Here is a 23,205-nt window from a genome sequence, read left to right on the forward strand (position 1 = left end):
GCGCCGGATTCTGTCCCGGTTGCCCCTCTTCCAGGCCAGCTCTCTGCTATGGCCAGGGAGTGCAGTGGAGGATGGCCCAGGTGCTTGGGCCCTGCACCCCATGGGAGACCAGGAAAAGCACCTGGCTCCTGGCTCCTGCCAGGATCAGCGCGGTGCGCCGGCTGCAGCGGCGGCCATTGGAGGGTGAACCAATGGCAAAGGAAGACCTTTCTCTCTCTGTCTCTCTCTCTCACTGTCCACTCTGCCTGTCAAAAAAAAAAAAAAAAAAAAAAAAAAAAAAAAAAAAAAAAAACTACACTGGTTCATCAACAACAACAGCAGATTGGCTATGTAAGGACAAAGAGTTCAACAAATCTGTGCTACCGCATTCTTTAAGAGACAATTGGCTATATGGGCTTTAAAACAAAAAATGCTGTATGTTTTATCATTTCCTGTCAGCTATGGATGTACATATGTTATATCAGGAAAATGAATAGTATGCTTACTGATATAAGTATAGATTAACATAATTTTTTTCCAGAGAGCCTTCTGTCAAACATTTGCTAGGACACTTTTGGTTCTAAGGTTGTTTCTATTATTTCCTAATGGAAGAGTCAGCCAGAGCTTAGAGAATTTGAATTTATTTTCAAATGCCAGATCTAAGGGGTTCGAGAGATCCCAAGATATTGATTTTTACTTCTTCAAATATTTGTATCTCAATCCATTTTCTATTGCTATAACTGAATACCCCAGTCTAGATAACTTGTAAAGAATAGAAGTTTATTTGGCTCCAGGTTCTGGAGGATGAGATGTTTATGAGCATCTAGTGAGGGTCTCTCTACTATGTCCCAACATAGTGAAAAGTATCATATGGCAAGTCAGAACACAAGGACTGGCCATCATGGGGCCCTATACTTTATGACCTCATTGACTTCTAATTGTCTCCAAAAGCGTTGCCTTCTCATACCATTTGGAGGACATATTCAATCTATAGCAACACATGACAATTATAGTGATCTGACAACTGACCAAAGCACTTGTCAAATCTTGGATATAGGATAGAACCTGTGCTACAGGAAGCACCAGCTATTCAGCATCTGCCATTCTGCTTAGTTGTTGAAGCATTAGGAGAAGGCAGCAAACACCCTGCAAGATGTTCCAGGGAGAGAAGGCACTCAGCCGGTGTTGTATTTGCCCTGTTCTCCCACTACCTCATCAAGCCAGACCCAGTGATACAAGGCTGCTCCTCCTCCCCCCCTGTGAGGAGACACAAAGCTTCATGGATCCCATCTGCTCTCAGACAGTGTCTCAGGTCTAAAAGGAGACATGACTACGAGTGATTGCACAATGGTTCACATATGCACGTCAGTTCCCCAACAACTTGGCCAGTGGGGATAATAGCAATCCCCTGGAGATGCAAAGGACAACTCAAAACATCTAACAATTGGATATGATGATATGTGAAGGGCCTAGGAAAGCTAAATTTATGTAACAGAAAAGAGAAGACTCAGAGGGACATGGTTATCAGCTATAAATTTTTTCAAGGTAAGAATAAAATATAGGAAGACAATTGTGAGTATCATGGTTTAATGGCAAGAAATTGGTACTATTTGGTGCAAAGGAAGAACAAACTTTGCCTTTGACTATAGAAAATATCTTAAGAAAAAGTTTGTGTTCTAAGGTAAAAAGTTAAAATTCCATTTCTAATGTATATTAAATAATGGATTAAATGGTTAGGTAAAAGTATGATGATTATAATAGAAACTTTCAAAATGAATGATATCTTTAAAGGAGAATGTTTATTACGGTTCTGTGCCAATAGATATATAAATATACAGGCTATATTAAAATACAACTTTATTTCATAGATTTACTATATCTGTGACCATATTTTTCTTAAGGATGTTACTTGTACAACAATAATAAAAACTTGTGTTTTTTTGTTTTGTATTTCTCATGCTGACAATCCTATTATGTATAGTTTCTTTGAGTCACCTAACTGGGAGTACAGGTTAGATTTCATTATGATTGGGTTGAACGCATTCTCTGCACAATCATCTGTAGAATTCTAATAGAGAATTTATTGAGTTTCTACCATGTCGAAGGCACAGTATCAGTGAAAGAGATGATTAAGCAAAATATAAGTGTTATAAACATCAACTTGGAGGACCTGTAAAGAAGTCATTACATAAAGAATATCTGACCTTTGTCTTATTGTTCTCAGAAATTTCCAGTTTGCAATTTAAGAGATGAAACTTTACCTTAGTGTTCTGATCATTTTAAATCAAGAGTTTTTGAATAAATTTAACACTGTTTTTTTATTTAAGATAAAATAGGAACTGGAAAGGAAATGTAGAAATGAGATCAACAAATAGATTCAATAATTTACCATCAGAAGTTTCTGCAGAACTGCCAGTAAATCCCTTGCAAAGTACACAATTAATATTTATGAGTGAGACATGTAGGTCCTACATCTGCCATTGCTTGGTGATTCACTTAATTTCTCTGCAGTTCCATTTTCTTAGTGCTATGGTAGAATAAATTGACCCTACTTCCTGGGGAGAAGTGAGCAAAATTTGATGTGGAAAAAGAATGGATTTAAAATTTTAGAAATGCAATCCAAGTTGGCCAATTCTTCCAAGATCACAAAGAAAAACTCATTTACAAAAAGCTAAGATTTTGTAACTTGATCCAATCCAGAAAAAAGTAAAGCCCCTTATAATACTACAGTTTATTGTTCCCAAGGAACAGAATGACTATTCTTTCTCTGCATAAGATATGACTGTATTAGTAAGAGAAAGTAGTTTTGGCTATGACACTCCAGAAAAACATGTGAGTAAATTTACTCATATTGCCTCTGCTGCGGAGACTGGAGTAGGCTGGCAACTCCTATGTCCATCTTCATTTGCAAGACTACAACCCATTATATCCCTTCAGTACAAAAAAATGACTCATCAGAGAAGAACCTCTTGAATTCATATTGGGATAAAGTTTAGTAAGGTAGAAAACATAGTGGAATCATCTTCACCATAGAAAGCAATAGATTCCCCAAAATAGGTGTGGGGAGCTGGAGAAAAATTATTGGTGGGGGAGCACCTGGAAATGGCGAGAGAGAAAGAGAACAAGACAGAGGGCTTCTCGGTTGCAGCTTAAATAGAAGGAACCTTACTAGGTACTACTGAGCATGACTACCTCAGTAAAATTTGGATTAAAATTCTGCCTCTTGAGTCTTCATAGATGAACTCAAAAGACACACCTGATTATTCCTGTAAGCCAATTGAGGTCTTGGATACCTCTTCAAAAAGCAAAAAGATAAGTAAAGTTTTTGCTTTCATTACATTAAGACTGTTGCACCTTAAGGCAAACATGCTGTACCTGCCTTATCTTTTGAGTCTCTCTGGGAGCTGTTATTGACAAAAACTGCTTAAAATGGTCTTATAATCTGCATAAAGGTAGTCTATCGCCTTCCACTATCTGGGAGACTACAAAATATGTTCTTCCCCTCTTAAGGGGCACTCCACTTACAACTGATTTTGTTCAAATTTTGCTTATACTAATTGATAAATTGTATTTCAGACCTTAATGACTTCTAAGAATAACTGACCATGCAGGGGACACAACGATTGGTGTTGACTGAAAATTCTCTAGCCCATAAAACAAATTGGTTAGATGAGATAGAGACTTCCAGACTCAGGACAGGCAGGGCCTGTGATTTGTCCCTAATAATCAAGAAGCAGCTATAGAAGATATAATGATTCTACACCCATCATCTTCCCTTGAGATTAAGGTCTGGAATCTCTGAGGGGGAAATGATACAAGCAGGCAGATAGGATCAAATTGATTGGACTTGTGAACTGGATACCAGGCCCTCTGTGTGATCTCTTGCCCCTACCTGACCCCACCTGTATGCCCACCTGCCCATCAGACTATATAACCACTCCCCTTTAGAAGTGGATAAAATGCCTGGAAGATGGTGGGCCCTTCTCTTACTGTCCCACACCTTGAGGCAGGCAGCCTTCTGGCTGCCAGCTCTCTGCTTTCCTGTCTGCATGCTTGCTCCATGTGGCTCCCAGCCTGCTCTCTGCCCAATATGGACCCCACTTAGTTTCTAGACATCTTTCTCCCCTGAATAAAGCCCTCACTTTCCTGCATATTTCTCTCAGTGAATAAATGCTAAACACACACACACACACACACACACACACAGGGTGGGCGGGGTGGGGGTGGGGGGTTTGCATGTGTCCCCTTCTTCCAGAAGCTCAAGTCCTTATATGTAAAGATACAATCTCTTGTGAAGTTTAGGATATTGCAAAATTCTTTTCTAACCTTCATTCTAGTTAAGTGTGTGATAGGTTAGGGAAAACAGGCAGGATGAGGAAAAAATGGCAACAGCACCAAGTGGAAAGACTTGATCTCCTCTATAGAGGCTTAATCACAAATGAACCAAGATGGAACTCTTTCATCCTCACCCTTACCCCAACCCAATCCTGAGTATCTCTAGGCAAAGCCCTCTAGGACCCACCAAGTGGAGAGAAACACAAGCCTTCAATAGCAAAAACAACCACACTAACCACATTGCTGTCCACCATAATTTAGTAAAAAATAGGTGTTCCAGATCAATAGAAATACATCTTCCAAGGCACACTGTGAGTACAGCATAAGACATTTTAATGGATACTTTTCACTTTTTAAAGTACTATGCAAATAAAAGTAATTAACTTAATTATATACATCTTGACCCAAAGTTATTGTTCTGGTCATCTGTCTTTAATACCAAAGTAATTTTTTAAATGCCTTCATTTCAACATCCTGAGTTGAAAGCCCCTTTGCATTAAGTATAATCTCTTTATTCATCAATTTGCTTTTTCCCAAGACAGGCTAGGACAGAGTGTGAATAGACAACCGTAGCTCAGAGCATAAATAAGAAGGCACTACATCCATTCAATGAACTGTTTTGGAGCATTGACTTTGTTCCAGATGGTGTGAAAGGTAACAGAGACAAAAAATAAAGAACAATTTGTGCTCTCAGGAGACCTCATTCCAGGAGAGGAGACACACAATTCAGTTGAATTTAGGACAGGACATTCTGTGACAGGAGTGTCACTCTTCTTAGGTACAAAACAAAGCAATGAACATATTCCAAGTAGTTGGCCTGCTCTGTGGTTGGCAGGGTTATCCTAATACCTCTGATGATATGCCTACACAGGGGGAGTTTAAACTGATTGCCTAGTGATTGAGTCTGGCAGATATGTTGTTGTGAATTAGATTTGTTAAGAACCCTAGATTGTGAGAAACACAAACTCATTCTAGAATCTGATGTGGATATGGGAGGCAGTGAACAGTAAATAATAATAAACATGGAAATACAAAGAACAAATCTCAACCATGCCAAGGTGGTCTCCTATGGTTGATTAGAGTTTGGGCACTAAATCATAATACCTACAGCTGAATTCAAAGTTCTGTTCCCCATTTAACATTTCTTGCCCCTATTTTCTTCTGTGTAAAATGGATTAATAACAGTATAACAGTACTCACTTCAAAGAATTGTTTTGAGGTTAGAAAGAATATCTTTGAAAAATTATAAATGATTCTGGAAAGAAATAAGAGCTCAACAAATGTTATCTATTGTCAGTGTTATGTTTCCAGTTTCCACCAAAACCTAAGTGGTAAGAGTTCTTTGTGAAAAAAAAAATCAATTGTAATTGGCCAAGCCTCATGAATTGTGGAGCATCCTGAACTGATAAGTTATCAAGAACCTGAGTACTGCAAATGTACTCAGGTACTCCCCTCACTTCCAACTCTTCCTCACTTGTGGAGCTTTTGGATTCCCTTGGCCTTCACCACCATGACCCAGTGTTTCTCCCTCATTCTATATCTATGGCTGCTTTCCTTGACCTCTCTGCTTCTGATTACTCATGATATCCCCACTCTTGGCTTTCTCTCTGTATGGTATTAACCACTGCCCTCATTCCCTACTCCCAGTGCTCTGTATTCTACAACCAAACTTCCAAAGAGGAATTCAGTAATTAGAACTGCTGATATCTTTGTGAGGCAAATAATCTTAATCAAGATTTAATAGTCATTTATCATGTCATGTTAGATCCCTTGACTTGGGTATCTGCTCTTGGTACAATCAATAACGGCTCCCATGGTGGCTTCGGATGGAAAAGAATGGTCACCTGTTGCCCACTTTGTCCATATTTGTGAATCTAATTTTTACATCATTTGTGCACTAATTCACAAATTTGCCTGCTTTTATATGGACTTTTAGAATTGATCACTTGAGTGTCTATAGTGTGTTTGTCAGGACTCTGTTATAGGTGCTATAAATACCAGGAAGATTACAAAATCGTCATTACTTCAATGACAGCAAACAGCTAATTCTAGTGTACAGTGGAATAATGACATGAATATGTGCAGACAAACACACACACACACACACACACACACACACACCACTGTGTGTGCTTCACATCGAAGGGCTGGGCTAGAACCTCCTAGAAAGTAGCAGTGACTGAAGGCGAGTAAGGCTTGTGTGGTTCATGGGTTTACTTCCATCCACCACTTGTCAGGGAAAGTTAATCAAATCATTTTTTAAGCATATGAAACACATAAGAAAATGCCAATATCATCTGATAAATTTCAAATGCAGTAATTCACTTGGTGGAAGCCATGCTTAATCATTCTATCTCCTGAATTAATAGCACCTATGTCTTCTTTCATCAAAGAATCTATCAAGCTATACATATTGCCAACACCTAAAGGATCCATATATTTTGTTCTGTAAAATGAGGTTATTTCATGACATTGACCTTGAAGGTTGTTGGCTCTGACAGTATGTAAAAAATGACTCTTTGTAACATGTTCTGTGCTGCAGACTGCCTCCAACAGCTGTAGGGTCTGGAACAATAGTGCAAATGGAAATTTACCTACCATAACTGCCATGGTTTAGATATAATTTAAGTGTGTCCCCCAAGTTTGCAAGCTTGGTCCTCAGTATGGTGATGTGAGAAGTTCTAAGCCAAGTAAGAGATGGAATCTAGTGGGAGATTGCTCTCCAAAGAGGTTAAGGTAGTACTCATGGGGCTTCTGGTTACCTCCTTTGAGAGTCAACTGTTACAAAAGAATAAGCCTGACCCTTCCCCACTCTCTGGCTTCCTGCCTCACCTTGTTATCTCTCCCTGTCTTATGTGCTCCTGCCATGAAGCCACCTTCCATGAGGTGAAGAAACCAGAGAATCGCTATGAGAGCCAATGCAATGCTATTTGAACAATCAGATCCCAAAACTGTGAACTTAACAAATCAATTTTCTTTATAATTTCTCCACCTTGGATATTTTGTTATAGCAGTGGAAAAACAACTAATAAAGTAATGTAACACGAAAGTTATATAAATGAAGAAACAAACAGCTAAATTAAATATATTTGCTCCTCTGCTAGACACCATGGCTCACATATGCAGTTACATTCACACTCCTGATTTAGTTCCCCACTCTCAAAACTATTGCTCCTTGGCTAAGTCTTGGGCCTGTGGATATAAACACTGTCCGTGGTCTGCTTAAGGAAGACAAACTTTGGAGGTTGATTTGAAGTCATTTGGGTTGGGAATTTCGGGGTCTTGGGTGCTGACTGTATGACCTAGAAAGGGGGGACAAGAGCTCTAGGTGGGTGTGTCCTCCTGGCCCCACAAACTCCTCATGTGACAAAGAAGCACTTGGCCAAAGGAGGTGGGCCAAAGTTGGGCCTCTCTTTCCTGTTCTAAGAAGGGCTCTGATCCCTGTTAAATATAAGAGTGGGAATAAGAGAGGGAGGAGATGTACAATTTGGGACATGCTCAATCGGACTTGCCCCAAATGGTGGAGTTAGAAATGTGCCAGGGGATTCCAATACAATCCCATCAAGCTGGCATGTACCAATGCCATCTCACTAGTCCAAGTGATCAATTTCAGTTCACAATTGATCACACTGACAGGTCTAGGAGTCAAAGGGATCACACAAACAAGACTAGTGTCTGCTAATACTAGCTGATAGAATCAAAAAGGGAGAGAACGATCCATCATGGGAAGCGGGATACACAGCAGACTCATAGAATGGCAGATGTCCTAAATAGCACTCTGGCCTCAGAATCAGCCCTTAAGGCATTCGGATATGGCTGAAGAGCCCATCAGAGTATTTTAGGCATGGAAAGCCAAAACACTCTGGGAAAAAAAAAAAAAGAAGACCTAAATGAAAGATCTCTGCGAGTGAGATCCCAGTGGAAAGAACAGGGCCATCAAAGAAGGAGGTACCTTTCTCTGGAGGGAGGAGAGAACTTCCACTTTGACTATGACCCTGTCGGAATAAGATCGAAGTTGGAGAACTCAAAAGGCTTCCATAGCCTTGGCAACTCATGACTAGAGCCTAGGGAGATTACTGATGCCATAAACAAGAGTGTCAAATTGTTAAGTCAACAACAGGAGTCACTGTGTACTTACTTCTCATGTGGGATCTGTCCTTAATGTGTTGTCCAAGGTGAAGTAATGCTATAACTAGTACTGAAACAGTATTTTACACTTTGTGTTTCTGTGTGGGTGCAAACTGATGAAATCTTTACTTAATATATACTAAATCGATCTTCTGTATATAAAGATAACTGAAAATGAATCTTGATGTGAATGGAATGGGAAAGGGAGCGGGAGATGGAAGGGGTGTGAGTGGGAGGGAAATTATAGGGTGGGGGAAGCCATTGCAATCCATAAACTGTACTTTGGAAGTTTATATATACTAAATAAAAAAAGAGGAAAAAAAAAAAAAAAGAAGGGCTCTGGGCTGCCCACAACTACCTGGCATACAGCTACCAAATGCCAGAAAATGAGTTACCAAAGAGCTGGTTTGATCTTAAATTCTGTACACCTGGTCTAATAAAGGAACAAACAAAAATATTCAGAAGTAATAGATTTATTTCTAATCTCTGTTTGTATTATACTGTGTTCAAAGCTGCCAGAAATGAATGTTTTTGTCTTTACAATGCAAAGGAGTCTTCAGTTTTCCAATTCAATTCCTGTACAGTCTAGCCTTCTAGATTTCTTGAGAGAGGGAGAAAAGGAGCCTAAGTAAGAGTACTTTTAAAAGGTTTAGATGTTAGTGCGTCATTGTGTTTTTAAAGAAATTTTTCTGCCAGTGTGAAAACTTAGAGAAACAGGGAAGAGACTATCCAAGTCAAGCTATGAGATAATGAGTATTTTTAAAAGTGTTAATATTTGCACAAATTTACAGTGTGACAAGCATTGGTCTCAAAGCTTTATATGCATTATCTCATCTAACCTTACAAGCATTAGATGAGGTAAATGTTTTTATCCTCATTTATGGAATTTTGAATTATGGGTTTCAGAAATACAGAAGAAATACATAAAGAGATTGTAGAATTTGACTACTGTCATTGAGAAATGATGACATGGGATTCCAACCGCTCTGGTCAATTTCAAAAAGATCCATAACTATTCTCAATTCCCATATGAAATATGTTCATACCATTTCAGGCCACATTTCACCTTATTGGCAAAAGTCAAGTCATCTGAAAATATTTCAATTTTCTTATTTGTTTAAAGTAATATGTTTGGTGCACAATTGAATTCCTGGGTTATGCACAGATGCAAAATGAAAGGAAGTGAATTTTTAAATTCAAATCAGTGGAGCCTGCCTCAGGACAACAAATCCATTTACTACAGAGTGAAATGGAAATTAAAAGAGCCAGGAGGGCAAATAAAACATACTCTTTCCCTGCTAAATATTCTAGTACAACCTTAAAATCCAACTGTGCATGCACACACACAGAGTTCCTCTCCACTGCAATGCAATAATTATTGAAAAATCTCTTTTCTTCTATTTTTAATTTTTTGTATTTGTTTTCCTTTACTTGAAAGGCAAGGAGGCAGAGAGATGATAGAGATAGATATAGAGATAGACATGGATATATAGAGATATATATAGAGATAGAGATAAAGATAGAGATGAAAGAGATGGGGTGAGAGAGAGAGAGGAAGAGAGAGAACAAGGAAGGAAAGAAGGAAGGAAGGTAGGAGGGAGGGAAGGAAGGAAGGAAAGTAAAATGAATGAATGAAAAAGAGAAAAGAAAGAAGAAGGAAGGGAGGAAGGGAGGGAGGGAGGGAGGGAGGAAGGAAGGAAGGAAAGAAGGAAGGAAGGAAGGAAAGAAGGAAGGAAGGAAGGAAGGAAGGAAAGAAGGAAGGAAGGAAGGAAGGAAGGAAGGAAGGAAGGAAGGAAGGAAGGAAGGAAGGAAGGAAAGAAAATAAAGTGCTTCTATGTGCTGGTTCACTCCCCAAATGGCTGCAACAGCTAAAACTGGGCCAGGCAGAAGCCAGGAGCTAAGAATTCAATCCAGGTCTCCTATGTGAATGGCAAAAACTCAGGTACTTGAGTCTTCACCTGCCACCTCCAATAGTGTGCATTAGCAGGAAGCTGGATTGAAGTGGAGGCACACCAATAGGGAATGTAGGCATCTCACACAGTTCATTAACTCCTATGCCAGACATCAACCTTGAAACTCTATTTTCCAAACTAAATAATGGAATTTCTACTTTAGTTATTTAAAAACAGAAGAAGAAACTACTCTTTTTAACAACAACAACAAAATAAACCTATATATCTACTAATTACCACCACAGATAAAGGAAATGATTGTGGTCTAATTGCCAGGATTACTGACTGTAATTTTGAAATCCCAGAGAAGTTCTGTTCAGTGGCAAGTTAGCTGTTCTTTCTGGGTGAGGTTACAGGTGAGCCCTGTAATTGCCTGCCTATGAAACCTCACAGCTATTCGTGTCTCCTTACCAATGGGCTTCGATCCCTTTGTACAGAACGCCAGTCACCTCCCAAACAACCAGTAACTTAAATACTTAACATTGCGATCCCCAAAAGACATTTGCTAAGACGTACATGATAAATTTTTACTGAGTGCCTGCTTTGTGACAAGCACTATGTGGGTGCTGAGAATAAAGCAGTGAGGTAAATAGGCAAGAATCTCTTCCCTTGTGGAGCTAGTGATGAGACAGAGAATAAGATGAATATAATGGATGGAAGTTAAAAGGAGTGAATGCTATGAAAGAAAGAAATCAGGGAAGAGTGATAGGGTGTTGGGAGGGGGAAGATGTAATTCTACATGAGGTGGCCAGGAAAATACATTTGTGTAAATACCTACTTGTAGTTAGTAAGAAAATGAGATATGAGTATTTGTGGAAAGAGTATGCTGAACAAATACAAAAGGTGCAAAGGTCCTGGGGTGACTGTATTCATTTGCTAAGGCTGCCACAGCAAAACACCACTGACTGAGTGGCTTAAAAAACTGAACTTTATTCCCCCTCCCAGTTCTGGAAGCTGGAAGTCCAAGATGAAGGTTCATTTCCCCTGAAGTCTCTCTCCTTGGCTCACAGAAGGCACCTCTTGCTGTGTCTCCACATGGTTGTAACACAGTACGGGTATACACTGATGCCTCTCTGTATGTCCTAACCTCTGCTTCTATGAACACTGGTCGTATTGAATTTGGCCACACCATAACAGCTTCCTGTTAACTTAATTACCTCTTTGAAAGCCCCCTTACCAAATACATTCATATTCTGAAGTATGGGAGTTAGAGCTTAATATATGAACATGGAGAACATAATTCGATACATAGTGCATATACCCAGTATTGGTGAAGAACAATACTGGCCAGTATGACAAGACTGAGGTGAGCTGGGGGCAGAGAAATAGACTTGATCAGAAAGAAAAATGGGAGTGAAGAGAAATTAAATAGGCACTGAAGGTCATTGTAAAGATATTTCCTTTTACTCTGCATGGTATAGGAGGTCACTGAGCAGAGCAGTAGAATGTTCTTATATTCTAACCTTGCACTGAGGGAGCCAGGCAAGTCCCTCGAGAAAGGTAGAAAGCCTAAACAAAGTATGATGCCCAGTGGTGCTGGGGAAGTTCTGGGGACCAACCTTTGTAAAGATTTTTAGCTGGTCTGCTTGACAACAAGACAAGACCTGGAAATTTTGATTTTCAGATGCCCTGCTGTTAGATTCCTCTGTTCTTCTGGTTTTGTGACGTTTGGATCTATTTACTTTGGGCTATGTTATTAGATTATTTTGAGTTTAGAATTGTTAAAACTTTGTGTGAATTGAAAGGTTTTCTCATTGTTAAGGGAACATCTTCATCACTATTAATGCTTTTCTCTCAAAATCTGTTCCATTTGATGGCAATGTGGTTACAGCAGCTTTCCTTTGTTTTCTGCCTGGTATGAAAATGTTTCCTTCTGTTTGCCAAATGGTTTTATTTTCTTCCTTTCTGGCACTTTATTTTGGTGGTTTGGTGGGCTGAGGAACAACTCCCACTAAATGATCTGTAAGTGGAAACAGATGAATCTGAAACTGCCCTTTGAGGCCCTCCTCCTCTCCTGATTGCTGGCCCTATTCAGTTGAAAGGATGCTTTGACATCCTGAATTTTGAAGGCTGGGGATGTGGAACAGAGCTCCAGGTGACCCATGATGGACATGAATAAGAAATACATGATTTTTACTTGTAATAAGACACTGGGATTTTTGAGTTATATGATACTACAAAAGATATTTAGGAAAATATATACAGATCATCTTTTAAAATTCTTCTACTTTTAATCACTATCTCAGAGAACTATCTTCCAGAATCTTTGGCCCCCACTCACTAAATTCCAACAGCACTCCTCATTCCCTAGACATCAAAAATGCCTCCACACTTTGCTAAACTCTCCCTGGTTGCTTCAACCTTCTGACTTAAAGATGTCTTTTATAAAAGACATATTGTTGCCTTTGCTTTGTCATTCAGTACAACAAAAAACATTGGAACATTTTTAGGAAAAACATTGGAAAGTCTACTCTCTTTCAATTTCTCATGAATATGGGTAAATTTTGATTTTTTCCCTCTAGTTAATTTTATGCTTTCTATGTGTTTCACTTTGTCTCTTTTTCCCATTTTCTCTTTCCTTCATTCGAATCCCATTTTTCTTCATTTCCTCGCTTATATTTTTCATTTTCCACTATTTCATAAATTGTATATTCTGTACAACTAGCTATTGTAATGAGAAAATTCACTAATTTTTTCTCATTTTCTGAATAAAGCATTCTTTGAACACTTTGACTCAAATCGTACTCTAATTTCCATGTTGTTTTTGTCAAGTATTTTAGTTTCATCTTGCTCTAGAACCATAAGCATCAGAAGGTATTTCTGCTTTATGTTTGTAAGAATCCCCCTATATTTACCACTTTCTTTGCTTCTCATTCATTTGTAGGCCTCATACCTTCATTCTGGGATAATTTTCCTAACCCAGTGTACACCTTTTAAACTCTCTTTTGTGAGGGTCTAATGTGATGAGCTTTCAGGCTTTTAATTTGACTGGAAGCATTTGTATTACTCTTTCATTACTGAAAGATAGTTTCTTTGAGTATTTCAGCAACTTCTTTCAGAATTCTTATATTTTAGTTTTTCTCTCCTGGGACATAGAAGATAATATTCTATTATGCAGTCATCCCTCAACAGGCACTGGGGATTGGCTCAAAGAATCCCTGAAGATATGAAATTATGTTGATACTCAAGTTTCTTATAGAAAATGGCATGGTATTTGCATATAACTTATATGTATCCTACCATATACTTTAAATCATCTGAAGTATATGGTCATCTCTACTTACATATATCATAATATATTTTACATAATCATCTCTACTTACAATGCCTAATACAAGGTAATTAGATATGTACATAAATACATATATATTATAGTTGCATTGTATTATTTAGGGAATAATGACAATGAACAAAAACAAGGTTGTACATGTTCAGGACAGATGCAACTGTTTTTTCTTGATATTTTGACCCATAGTTGGTTGAATTGTAGATGTGGAATCCATGGATAAAGAGGGCTGACTGTATTTTCTCAGTGTGTTGTTGTTGGGAAGATAATCCTCCTATTACTTTTCCTTTGAACTGATCACATTTTTATTCCACAAACTTCTACTCCTGGTCATTGATTTTTTTACCATGATAACACCTTTATTTGTTGTGCTATCAACTATGGATTTGAAACTCAACAGCTTTTAATAATTCTTAAAATTCTTAGCCATCATCTCTTCAAATATTATTTCTCCCCATTCTCTACATTATCTTCTGCAATTAGACAAATGGGGGGAATTCAAAAGTTTCATGGAGGTCTGGAATTAGTATTTTGCCTGTGATGCCAGCACCCCATCGTAACCCAGCTGTTCTATTTCCAATGGAGCACTTTGTTAATGGCCTGGGAAACGCAGTGGAAGATGGCCCAAGCATGTGAGCCTGTACCATTCGAGTCTCTACGTGGGAGACCTGGATAAAGCTCCTGGATTTGGCCTGACCCAGCCTTGACCATTGTGGAGGGTTAAGTTTCTGATTATAAAGAAAACAAAGTTTGTTGTTGTAAAAATTAAAAGAAAATAAGAATAGGAGGAGGAGGAAGGGTAAGAGTGAGTGAAGGAGGGTACAGTGGGAAGTATCATTATGCACTGAAAACTGTATATATGAAATTTGTCCCCTTTATATAAATCTGAAAAGTAAGAAAAAAATTTAAAAATCAAGATGTACACATGCATATTTCTTTTCCATCCCACTTCTGAATATGCTAAAATAATCTAATTATTTTGGTATGACAGACAAATGAGCATAATATAAAGGACAAGTCTAAGAGTCAGAGAGACCAGGTTTGAATTCCCTACTGATGATGTGTGCTATGACATGCAGCCTGACATCTACGAAATGTGGATAATAACATTGATCTCACATCTCTACTATAAAGATTGAATGAAGTGTGTGTGTGTGTGTAATATCAGATATATATTAGACCCTCCATGTTAGCACCCTTACTTGTGAAATGCTCATGTTTTGTATTATGTCACCAATTTTTACCTATATTACCCACAAATAAATCTTCCTTTGCCAGTTAAGAAATAGTGGAAATGATCCTGGTTCCCTTCTCAGTTTCCATCTTTATTCATGTAGCTTCGTTCCTTCTTGCCAAGTTCTGGTAACCAGCTACAATATAGACCGGTTTTATCTTCCTAGAAATACAATTTCTACATCAGAGTAGGCAGCCAATAAAAATAAATTATTGATAAGATAAAAATTATTCTTCCACAGGGAGTTGTTTGGGATGAGAAAATCACATGTGCGGGAAAAAAATCTATTGACAAACCTACTTCTCAAACTCTATAAAAAGTCTTCTTAGACATCAAAGATAAAGTGAATTCCCCCTACTTATGTTTAGACCAAAGAAAATTCAACTTAGTAGAATGTAGTAGGAGACACAATTATATCTCTTAAATTTATGAGAAAACTTCCAAAACAATGATAAGTTAGATAACTTAGTTGCAGTTTTCTGGCTTTTAATTTTAGAGAGAAGAAAGAAGTTAGGAGAAAATAAACTCATATCAGTAATTAAGGAGGCAAAAATTGAAACTTTCAGAGTATACCTTTGGGTCTTTTTTATTCCAATCTTTTATAGTTTCTGCATTTGCAATGGTAATTCTAGAAAATAAAAGCTAGTACTCAATGTGGAGTCATGGGAAAATCTCCAATATTCAAGGAAAATTCTCTTTGTAGCATTGAATTTCCTAAACAAGGATCATACACATGTTCATTTTATAAAGAACTCTATCTAATGTTAATATGTTAATAAATACTTTCCTAGTATCTTGTATATTTATAACATAAAAATACATAATCCACACTACATGTCTTTTATTCAAACACAATTCTCAGAAGAGCTACAACAAATATTGTTGACTATCTTAGCCAGTTTTGGTTGTCATAATGATCACAGTATACTGGGTGGTTTAAAAAACAGAAATTTATTCCTCACATTTCTAGAAGCTGAACCCCAAGATCAGGTTGCCAGCATTGTTGGGTTCTGGCAAATACCCTTTTCCTGACTTGCAGATAACCAACTATCTTCTTGTATCCTCACCTGATGGACAGAAGGAGCATCTCCCCCCACCTTTCCTTATAAAGGCATTGATCCCCTCATAGCATAATTCCCTCCCAAAGGTTCCACCTCGTAATACCATAACATTGTGGATTATGATTTCAACGTATGACTTTTGTATGATTTTTGGTGAACACAAACATTTTGTCCATAGCGCCAAGGTTCTGAATTCTCAGAAGACAAAGGAACCCTCTCCATCCTCACAAAGAGAAGCCTTGGGTCTTCAAGTGGTAGAAGAGGAAGCATCTCTGAGACCCTCCCCTTTCACCCATGAAAGAGAAAAGAAAGTCTTCTCCTGAGAATTTTAAGTGGCTTCCTAGCCAAAGAACTGGGATATAAGCCCAAATGACTTTGCCTGTACTTTGAAAACATAGTACATTTTGTATATTTGCCTTCTCGCTGATGGAGTCTCAGAGTATCACATGGCAAGAAACAAAGACCCTGCACTTAATCAATCAGGCTGGCTTTTTTTTTCTTTTTTTTACAGGCAGAATTAGACAGTGAGAGAGAGAGAGAGACAGAGAGGAAGGTCTTCCTTTTTCCGTTGGGTCACCCCCAATGTGGCTGCCACAGCTGGTGCATTGCGGCCGGCGCGCTGCACTGATCTGAAGCCAGGAGCCAGGTGCTTCCTCCTGGTCTCCCATGTGGGTGCAGGTCCCAAGCACTTGGGCCATCCTCCACTGTACTCCCAGGCCACAGTTGAGTGAAGCTGCCTTTTATAGCAGACTCTTATGGTAACTCTTTAATCCAGTAATCTATTAACTGCTTTAACCATTTCCTAACAGTAGAGCCCTAATTACCTCTTAAAGGCCCCATCTAGTTCAACCTTCAATATCTCATAATGAGGATTAAATTTCAACATGACTTTCAGAAGCACAAACCATATGCAAAATATAATACTGAGAAATGCAGCAGTCCACTTACAAGACCATTCAGAAAAAGTGAAATCATAAATATGTCTTCTGATTAAAATCCACTGACAGATGACACAAGTGGGAAACATCTTTCAACTTGCATTGAAACCGCAATTGGTTTACTCTCTGACGGATAAGAACTGAATTCTCACAATTCTATTTCTTTTACAGTCCTGCTATTGCCTGTTTACATGAAAAGAAAAATGCAAGACCCATTTGTGATTCTTAAAATATTTGGGGGCTGGCATTGTGGAATAACTGGTTAAGTCACTGCCTGCTTTTCCAGTATCCTATATGGGTGCAGGTTCTTGTTCTGGCTGCTCCATTTCCAATCCAGCTCCCTGGCAGTGGCCTTGGAAAGCAGCATAAGATGACCCAAGTCCTTGGGCCCATGCCACCCATGTGGGAGGCCCAAATGAAGCTCCTGACTCCTGCCTTCGGTTTGGCCCAGCTGTGACTATTGTGGCCATTTGGGAAATGAACCAGCAGAAGGAATATTTTTCTCTTCCTGTCTCTGTCTCTCTCTTTCTGTCTGTAACTTTGCCTTTCAGATAAATAAATGTCTTTTTAAAAATGCTTTCCTTAAAACAACCTTCTAGCTATGCAGTTTCAATACACCATCCCAACATGAAATGAAATGGCAAAGTTCATTGTCAAATCTTTGCATCCCAAAAAGTATTTATTTTTTTAAATATTCATTTTATTTATTTATTTGAAAAAGAGAGAGATAGAGAGAAAGAGGTCATCCATCTATGGATCACTCACTGAATATTCATAACAGCTGGGCTGGGCCAAGCAGAAACCAGGATCCAGGAACACAGTTTGGGTCTCCCATATGGGTGGCAGGAATTCAAGTACTTGAGCCAATACCTGTTACCTCCCAGGTGCATTAGCAGGGAGCTGGATCCGAAGTGGAGCATCCAGGACTCAAACTAGCATCCAATATAGGATGCAGGTGCCCCTAGTTGCAGCTTAACCTGGTGCACCACAGTGCCTGTCCCCACAGGAAGTATTTGATCAACTGCCTTGTGCCCGATCCTGTGCTAGGAACTGAAACCATGGTAGAAGCTGTATTATAAACAGCTCAGAACACCAGAGTCTGCACCTAATTATAGAAGGAAACAACTGGAAAATGACAACTATGATGATGGTTATAAAAATGTACAAGGTGCAATACTAGTGAAACCTCAGGCACCATGGCTTCAAGAATGCCAGGCAAAAAGGTTCCCTCCAAGTATCTTTCAATTTGATATCTTAAGTAGGAGTAGAAATTGGTTGTATGAGTCTGGGAGGAGGGACAAGCTAGGGGGAAAAGGTTCCACACAGAGGGATGGACAACATGTACAATTCCAGCAATAAAAGGAAGCCCTTTGTGATTGGTGTACTGTGAACAAAGAGTAGCAGAAAACAAGGCTGGTGAGATGGGCAGGATACAGACCCTTGTGATCTTAGAGACTTGTTAAAAGTTTTTTACATTACTGTAAGAGCCATGAGAGACTTTGAAATATTTCAAGCAGGAGAATTAAATGACTAGATTTTAATATTTTATACGATTGCTCTGTACTCAACCTGAGGTCTGTCTTCAGTGCTTAGAAATAAAAGAAAGAAAGAAAGAAAGAAAGAAAGAAAGAAAGAAAGAAAGAAAGAAAGAAAGAACGAACAACATAAAATGCAAGCTCATGGCAACCTGCACTGGGTAGCCTGAGCAGGTGTGGATGATCTTCCCAGGGCAGCCCAACCTCACAGATAAGCCAAGAACTTGTAGACATGCATTCTTCTGCCTGCCCAGAGTCATGTCTGGCACAGCTCAGTCTCTCACAAAAATGGAAATGTTACTTGTCCTTCATTGACATTGACTTGCACAGTGGATATCATAAAATTCCCCTCAGAGGCTTTAATGGTCTGTTTAATGGTCAGGTCATAGCGCATCTTGCAAATAATTTTCTGTCAAAAATCAGGTGTTAATAAATCATCAGAGAGACTGTTTTCCTTTGCTTCAATATTTGAGCCAAGAAATGCAACTGATCTTTGATTTATATCAAAGTCTAGGTGTACTGATTTCTTCCAACCCCAGAGATGGGTAAATATTTGTTTCTAGAATGAAGTAGTGAGTATGTTAAGGAAGATCATGCTCTGGTTAACATATGTACTGTTTGAAAAAAGAGATAATATTGTTTTCCATACATTAGCCCCCACAGCCCTCTCTCACCCTTATTCCTATATTTGGCAGGATATCAACAGGTCTTGGACCATTCTAAATTCACTAACTATCCCCAAGTTCAGCCGGCTGTCCCAAGTGTTTGGCTTAATCTTCATGAAAGTGTTTGGATCCATCAAGAGCTAACCAACTTACCCCTGAGAACTAAGGTCTATGTTATGTCTTCAGAATAGGGATCAGCACACTTGATTTCCACCTGTTCTCTTGGGGCTTAAGAACAGAGTGACAAGGAAAGTGCTTAAAGAGCCCTTTCTTGGTGGAGCCTGCTTCTGCATTATTAAGGCTCATAATTAAGGCTCTTTTCAGGTGAAACAGGGTTCTGTTTCACTTCCACTTTAGACATTTTTATGTCATTTTATCAGATAAAAGAACAGTGAGTGGGGAAAGCATTGTTTGAGACATCAAGGCTTTCAAACTGGTCTTGGGAGCCCACTATGCCATAAAAATGAGAAACCAACTCTGGGATAGTCTTCTCCTCAGCAGAGAACCATGGCCATTTAATGAGTGACAGTTGCAATAGAATGAAGCATTGAAGTCATCTTTTTTTTAAAGAAAGATTATTTATTTATTTGAAAGTCAGTTACACAGAGAGAGGAGAGGCAGAGGCAGAGAGACAGAGGTCTTCTATCTGATGGTTCACTCCCCAGATGGCCACAATGGCTGGAGCTGTGCCAATCTGAAGCCAGGAGCCAAGAGATTCCTCCAGGTCTCCCATACGGGTGCAGGGACCCAAGCACTTGGGCCATTTTCTACTGCTTTCCCAGGCCGTAGCAGAGAGCTGGATCGGAAGAGGAGCAGCTGGGACTAGAACTGGAACCCATATGGGATGCCGGAGCTTCAGGCCATGGCGTTAACCCGCTGCACCACAGCGCCAGCTCTTAAATTCTTAAATTCACATTCCTATCCCACATTTCCCTTCAATTTCTCTATCCATGACCTTACATTCGAAGAACTACTGCCTTTGTGACTATATCTAGTTATTTTAAAATAGTTTATTTTTAGGGCAACTTTAGATTTACAGAAAAGTTGGACAGAAACAAAGAAGGTTCCCATATGATCCCGGGGGTACCCATCTCCACAAATCCCCTAATTTTGTTAGCGTCTTGAGTTAGCGTGGTACTTTTGTTACTGTTGATGGGCCATTCATGTTATTATTATTTAGTCAATAGATTACAGTAGGATTCACTCCACGTGTTGTATATTTCAGTGGGGTTTGGAAAATCTATACTGTCATATATCCACCACTCCACTAAACCCCCTGTATTCTGCCTATTCATCCCTCTGACACCTTAGCAACGACTGATCTCTTTACTGTCTCCATTGTTTTGACTTTTCTATAATATCATAGCTGAATTGAAATCATCCAGTGGTTTTGTTCACTTTGTAATATGTTTCTAAGCTTCTTCCAAGTCTTTGATAGCTCATTTACTTTTACTGTTGAGTAATATTCCATTGTCTGGTTGTACCACAATTTGCATGTCCCTTAACCAACTAAAGAATCTCTGTTTGCTTCCATGTTTGACAATTATGAATAAAACTGGTATACACATGTGTGTGAAGGTTTCTCTATGGATTAAGTTTTCAATTTATTTAGATAAATACTTAGAATCACAAATGCTGAGTGGTGTGGTAACGTTGGCTGCAACACTCCCAGAAAGGCTTATTGCATGGTCATCCATCTATGAGTGAACTAATTCAAAGCGGGAACATAAAGATATACAAAAAATCAGGATTTATTTGGAGTAAAACAAAAGTGTAAGCTCAAGAGCTAGGTTGTGCATTAACAAAACAGCCAAAAGCACAAAACTCCAGGAATAAAGAAAATCTCTCTCCAAGGAAAAACATCCAACAAAAAGCCCCCACAAAGAAAAAGTCCTGTTGACAAGTTTAGGCCTTTCCTTCATACCCTCCAGAGTCAAGGGAGTTATGTCCAGGGATTGAATTTGGAACATAGCTCAAGCATCACCTATTTCCGTATCCCCTAGAATGTCATGGCACCAAATGCATCATGGGAGTGGGCATTTTATTGTAATGACGTTATAATGACCGAACTGTCTTTGTGGGGACACATCTTACAGTCATGTTGAACACTTCTGGCTTGTTCTGGTTGCAACTTCACAACATTATAGCATTCAAGATTTCTGCTACTCTGAAGGGAGAGAGCGGAGCTTGCTGGTTCACGGGAGGTAGGCTTGCACAGTGCACTGAACGGGAGGCTTGGGTTGTGCAGAGAAAGGGAAAGGTGTTTGGATAGTGCACAGAAGAGGATTTCTTATGTGGGCCAGACCAGGCAGTCTGTGTGGCCATATGAGCGGCCACAGCAGTCAAAATGTGAATTACCTGGAGCTGTCAATCACCTACCCACGTTGTCAAGTAGATTAGCAAGGAGCTACCCAGCTGCTATTCAGCCTCAGTTGTAAGCAGTCAGACCTCAGCTCAGCTGGAGCTGTCAATCATCAATCCACACTGTTGTGCTGGTCAGCAAGGAACTGTGAGACCTTAGCTTCTCCCCTAGCTACCTACTTTCCCACAACAGTAGGAGTATATTTAACTTTGTAAAAACTGCCAAGCTGATGTCCAAAGTGGCATTACCTTTTCAAACTGTCACCAGCAATGAATGAGAACACCTGTTGTTCCACATCTTTGCCAGAATTTGGTGTTGCCAGTGTTTCAGATTTTAGCCTGTCTAGTAGATGTGTATTAACATATCATTATTCTTTTCTATTATTTTTTATTTATTTTCCAGAGAGCTCCTAGCTGCTGGCTTATTTCCCAAATACCCGCAAAATCTAGAGCAGAGCCAGGAAACTAATCTAGGTCATCCATGTGAGTGACAAGGACCCAACCACTTGAGCCACCATCTTCTGCCTCCCAGGGTCCACTTTAGCTGGCAGCTGGAATCAAGAGTGGAGCCATAACTCAGACCTAAGTACTCCAAAATAGATTGTGGGCATCTTAATTAGCATCTTTTTAGATATGCTGAACACCTGACCCCATGGTTGTTTTAATTTAAAATTCCATAATGACATATGACACTGAGCAATTTTTCTTATACCTTTTTTGCCATCTGTACAAGGGAATCTTCAAAAAGATCATAGAAAATGAGCATTATTAAAAAACTATGAATGAATTTCAAATTTTGTTTCACCGATATAAACTCATCTTTTAATCTTTTCATGAACTTTTTGAAGTAACCTCATATCTTCTTTAGTGATCTGTTCATATCTTTTGCCTATTTCTTATGAATTTTTACTCTTCTTATTGTTGAGTTTAAAGAGTTCACATATTTTAGATACCAATCTTTTATCACAATGTGTTTTGCAAATGTTTCTGCCAACTTGTCACTTATCTTTTTAAACTTTTTACAGAGTCTTTCACAAAACAGAAACAGAAGCTCACCGGGCATTCATGAAATAATGTGTTGAGTTTAAACCTACCTACTGGAATTTGAAGGTAAGTCCAGTCAGAACTCTCAACACACTCTGCAGCAGAAGTTAACTGAACAGATATGAGTAATAGTTTTTCGCATGCAAGTCCTTGTTCTTCAAACCACAAATAGAGTCCATGTATAGCAATATTCCAAGGGCTCCATAATCTCAAGAATTTTATTTCTATGTAAGTGTTGAAAGGAGAGTTCAGTGGCCTATAACAGCTATGGTAACATTCCCAGGAACATGTAAAGAAGGAAAACAAGTGTACTTGAGTCAGAAGAGCATAAACAAAGCACTCATCAATTCACCAAACTCTTAGGGGATGCCAAATTACATTCTAATCTTTGGTGATACTGTAACGAAAAAGCCCTCCCCTTCATGGAACTTAATTTATAATGGGTGAAACAGACAACAAGAGGTGAATGAGAAAGAATATGACTGTGAAAAATAGTAGAGGAAAAGCAGAGAAGGAAGACACACTGGGAATAGGGTGAAATTTTGAATTGAATGACAGGAAGTCATTTGTTAGAAAGGTGATTATTTTAAAATGAGAAACCTGGATTTTATTTAATTGACAGTAATACTCAAAAAAAGATCATAAAAATAAGATGCAAGAGTATTCAAAGTATGTAGAATTTAAAGA

General features: G+C 38.8%; 1 long non-coding RNA gene across 1 annotated transcript in view; it reads left to right on the top strand.

Moving 5' to 3' along the window:
- The first annotated feature begins 942 nt into the window (after positions 1-942).
- Positions 943-23,205, top strand: part of LOC103349902 (uncharacterized) — a 59,321-nt gene continuing 37,058 nt past the window's right edge. The window contains exons 1-2 of the long non-coding RNA XR_007923178.2: positions 943-1,524; positions 22,500-22,584. This is a non-coding gene — a long non-coding RNA (uncharacterized lncRNA). The remainder of the gene's footprint in view (positions 1,525-22,499; positions 22,585-23,205) is intronic.

The sequence above is a fragment of the Oryctolagus cuniculus genome, chromosome 5 (genome assembly GCF_964237555.1).
Source record: "Oryctolagus cuniculus chromosome 5, mOryCun1.1, whole genome shotgun sequence".
Taxonomy (NCBI): Eukaryota; Metazoa; Chordata; class Mammalia; order Lagomorpha; family Leporidae; genus Oryctolagus; species Oryctolagus cuniculus.